The 5077-nt window shown below is 44.1% G+C and overlaps 1 protein-coding gene across 1 annotated transcript in view; it reads left to right on the forward strand.

The window, feature by feature from the left end:
- The window catches only part of pemt (phosphatidylethanolamine N-methyltransferase), a 99658-nt gene that overhangs the window by 60380 nt on the left and 34201 nt on the right, over positions 1-5077 (forward strand). The gene's annotated exons all lie outside the window — the stretch shown is intronic.

Raw genomic sequence — 5077 nt, forward strand, 5'->3', positions numbered from 1 at the left:
TTACTCAACACTAATAGAAGAAAATAACTAAAAATAACTTTAACTAATGTCAAATCAGATATATACTTAGACTGTTTTTCTGCTATCAATCTTCAGTAAGTTCATTGTTGAAGGCATCAGAGAGGCGGGAACTGCAGGGTACTCTGACCGGGTGCAGGACACACTTTAGTAGATACTGTCAGTCTTTTAGTCCAGTTCTCTACCTTTATTTCTGGGTTTAAAGAAGAAGATATCTGGGACCATCAGACCTTTTTCTTAATTTGGTTGCTTTACACTTTGGTGTTTTTTATTGTTTTTAAAAACTTATTGATTGATTTTGGAACTCCAGACTGTTTGATCATGTTAAGACCTTTTTTTTTCAATACTGACATCATCACTGTGACGTCATCACTCACTATAAACATGATAAAATAAAATTTATATAAAATATATTCTGACAACAATCCTATGACGTCCATACAGTGAAACGTTTCCATCTCTCAGGTCAATGTTCGTATTTGGGGAAATCCACACTTAGAACTTCTTTATTTTAGAACATAATGGATAATACACAGTAACGGTGGTTAGCTGTTAGCCATTAGCTGTAACAATGCTAACTTCTGCTGGACAACAGACCTTCATAAAGGCTTCAAAAGGTCTGCCAGAAAGCCCTCATGTTGGCCCGGCAACAGCTGAATATGACACATATCTGAATATATGAATAGAAATAAGTCTGATATAAAAACAGGATTGTTGCAACACGGACCTTTTCTCTTGTAACACAGGAAGTCTCTGACCGCTGCACTGCTACATATGCTAACTGTACTAGCTGCTATAAGCTAGTTAGCGGTCCTATTTAGTAGTGTAGGAGCACCCAGCAGGGAATACTGCCGGGGCCCGGATGAGCCACAGAACTGGAGCAGGACCCGAATGAGCCACAGAACCGCAGTGGGGCCAGAATGAGCCAAAGAACCAGAGTGGGACCCAATGAGGAACTGCAAACTTTAATTTTGTTGTTTGTTGAATAATGATCAATATGTTAATTGACAGTCTGACAGTGGGACCAGGTCTCGGCCCTCCTGGACTAATAGGGATCAGACTGTGATGTGAGGAAGGTTCCAGTCTGCTCCTCCTCCTTTTCATTATCATCTTCATCTTCATCACTGATCTGTAACTTTTTTATCCAAAAACCAATTTTTACTCCTCAGACAGGAAACAGTGTGTTACAGTGTGTGTGTATGTGTGTGTGTGTGTGTGTGTGTGTTACAGTGTGTGTGTGTGTGTGTGTGCTGACAGCTCTGCTGACATGAAAACAAAGCTGTGACATCATCAGCTGATCCATCTGAGATTCATACCAGCAACCTCCTGACACTTCCTGTCAGCTCTTTCACAATAAAATACCTGCTGCGCACACACTAAAACTGTGGTGAGGTCATCAAACCCTGATGTCACCTCCACCCTCTTCGTCATCATCATCATCATCATCATCATTAGGCTTTCCGTGCACGTGTCAGCCTACCTGTGTCTGCTGGCGGCGCGAGCTCCATGCGCGTGCGCGTGTCCGCCGGTGTACAGGCTGTAGGTGGGTCGCAGCGGGAACGCGCTTTTGGCGTGTCCGCAGGTCCAGAGCGCGAGCAGGAGTGCGAGCAGGGCCGCCATCCCGCTGATCAATCAACGTTCAATATAAGCTATCGATACTCGATTGGAGTGTGATCCGCTCCTCAGCTGGCGGGAAAAACTTCCATCTCCATGGAGACCAAAAGAAAAGTTTCCACTAAGTCCGCCCGTCCTGCAGACCCATCATCCGGATTCTGAGTCCAGGTTCCTCTGATCCGCTCCTGGTCCGGGTCCTTTAATCCAGATGTGATCCGGTTTGATCCGGTTCGTCCATCAGAACTTTGAAACAAAGAGAAGAAGAAAACGTTGCGACAGACTGAACCGAGACCAGCTGCTCCTCCTCTTCATCACCGCCCCCCAGAACTGTCCCCGCCCCTCCCGAAGGGGAAACCGGACCCGCAGCTCCACAGCCACACCTGGAAGTCCTCACAGTCCCCGGTCTTCTTCCAGTTCACTGTAAAAAATCCAAAATCAAATGTCAACAAACTGATCAAATTCTCATGAATGAGCCAATCAATGAGGATCAATAAGGATCAATGGGGCTCAATGGGGCTCAGGGGGTCTCTTAAAGTCTGTGAGGGTCTGTATTTGATCTGTTTTTATCAGAACTAAAGGATCAGTCTGTTCTTTATTGTCAATATATAAATAATAAGTGTGTGTGACCACCTAATCAATAAGATCAGTTAAATAATCAATGGAGTTGAAATAAAGGTGTATATGTATATATGTCTGAATCATCAATAACAACACACACATTAACTCTTTTATTGTTAAAATACCGATCAATAAATAATATTAATGATATATTTCTGCTCTTTTGAATTACATAAATAAATCAAGTCAAAACACTGAAATAAATCATGTTTCAAAATATTGTTTTAAAGATAAGATAAGATAAGATATTCCTTTATTTGTCCCACAATGGGGAAATTCCGGTGTTGCAGCAGCAAAGTGGAAGAGAAAAAGAAACAGTATTACAAACAGTAAGCAGTAGAAAAAAATAATAAAATAAAAACATATGTACAAGAGAAGAAAGAAAGTAAGAACCTACAACAGCAACAGATACACACAACAGATAACACAAAAAAGACATATACGAATATTATCTAATATGAACGCAGCAGGCAGGTTAGCAGTGGAATAATCGAAATTGTATCGGGGTCTACTGGGAGTCAGTGCTGGTTGTTTATTATTCTGACAGCCAGCCACGAAGGAAGGACCGTTACCCGGAAAAAAAGAATTTTTCTCCTCTTCCTTCCCCACATTTGGGTGCTTGAAGGAGTCCGCGTCCCCAGCTGAAGGACTGGCTCAGTGCAGTGATGGTGTCCGCATGGGGGTGGGAACATTGTCCATCAAGTGATGATATGCTTTTGCTATCTTCTCTCCTCCCCTCTTCCACCACCTTGCACATGAGTCGTTTAGGGGCAACCGCAGGAACTACGAGCCTGGCCTTCTTAATCAGTTTGTCGATGCTCTCTTCCTGTCGACTGCCTGAGATGCTGCTGCTCCGCCAGACCCCACGCCAAAGACCAATGGCTTGATGCCACAAACGTGCAAAGACCCCATAAGTTCATATTAAAAAAAATAATTAATGACTTCAAAATTAAAAAAATATTTATAAGGGGAAAGGTGTAAAAGCTTACATTAGAATAGTTTATATAGACCTATACTTTCAGTACAGCAGATGCATACGAGGCTGACATTGCACAATTAAAAACACCATTATGTAAATTCATCTGACACTTTAGCATGAATATTTACCGAAATCAACCATGAATGAACCTCTTAAAGACGTTTAGTCGAACTTCTCGGACCTTCAAGATTGGCACCGCCGGGGTTAGGGAGAGAAGGAGGAGAAACATCCTGCAGGACCTTCTGACGTTAAAGAATGTTTTATATCTGCTTGTTCCCCAAATACCTCCCAACAGACAGCACACAACAGATCAAAGCCCTGCCTCTGAGCATGCTTGTTCTGTGGGTGTGTTTGATTTGTGTCACTGAGTGTGCTCCACCGGGTGGAGGCTTTAAATGAAAAAAGCACCTGATTCCATCTCAATTTATAACACTTTTCATTCCCATCAAGCCATCAGTGAGTCCATTCTCTGTTTCACTGTTTGTGCATGTTCTGTTTCACACCTGTAAAACGTGCCAGCTGGGCCGTCAGGAGCCCTAAGCCCCTAACCTTCATTAATATTGACTATCTCCTCCTCTGAGTTTAGATATTGGGACGAGCACGTCCACCACCCAGCTAACGCCAATCGGCTTCATATGTCAACAATGAATCATTTTCATTTTTCACACTTTTTATTATGATCTGATGGCCGCCACAGTGAAGGGTTGTAGTGCCTAGCTTTGTCTCCCTGCTGGCCTGTGGGGAGCCTGATTTTTCTATGTGCTTTCCTATGTAGAGGCTCCCAAAGATGGCCCTTTTCTTCTCCGCCCGTCCCTAACAGTGCCCAACAGAGTACGACACCGGCTAGCAACCTTAGCCTACCCCTAAATGGAGCGCTCGCGCTAACATCTACCACCAACAAGTGCACCACCCGCCACGACACACACCACGAGCTCCACACACAACTGTCTTTATTTTTTACTTTCACCTCTCACGTCAGTCTTAAGTGTGTTTGCTAACAACAAACAACCCAAAAGAAGACAGCCAATCCACGATGAGAGGCCTGGACGCTCGTGCCGCTCAATTTATCTGACACTCACGCACACACCCAATCGCTTTTTTCAGCGGTAGCCAGTTGTGGGTCCGGAAATCGTTTTACTGTGAAAAAGAAAATGGTCGACGCCCCGCTGATGCGGGACTGCAGGGAACCGGCTGGATACCAGACACAAACAGGACAGGAAACGACACACACACATCGACGAAATACCACCCCACGTCTTACTCAATCGCTATATGACTGGCAAATATGAACCTTTTGTGTTTTCCCTACACACCCCAACCACTCAACCGTACTATACTGCGTCGAAAGCACTTGTCTCTACAAGTAAACTTAACTTTGAAATGTGAATACACAAGCTCGACTGAATATGGTGAGATGCAAAACGTGTGCCTTTTGTTGAAGTTGGGTCTGTTTTTTTTTTTTTTTTCAGCAGACCCGAGCACCAAAGCGTGAGCAAACTCTGATAGGCAACTCTGATGTTTTTCATCTCCTAGATACACAACAAGCAGCGAGACAGTAACAGCACCGGACTCTACCACACCGTGGATGATGCACCCCCAAGAATGGGCACCCACGCCACTTGGGGCCCAGACGAGTCAGACCAACCCAGATCGCCCTCCCCACTCGCGCACCCACTAACCGCACTGTTTGCACTTTTAATGAGGCCCCCTGTTTTTAAATGGACTTCCTCGCCATCCAACCAGCATTCCAGCAGTCACAGCCTCAAGGTTGAGTTTTTTCTTCACCTCACATTCATTCTGTTTTTTCTCCATAGTGACTCCAACTTTCTCCATCTTAAATCTGTTGCT

The sequence above is a fragment of the Morone saxatilis genome, unplaced genomic scaffold, assembly GCF_004916995.1.
Source record: "Morone saxatilis isolate NCDOM2014 unplaced genomic scaffold, NCSU_SB_2.0 Contig1, whole genome shotgun sequence".
NCBI classification, from domain to species: domain Eukaryota; kingdom Metazoa; phylum Chordata; class Actinopteri; family Moronidae; genus Morone; species Morone saxatilis.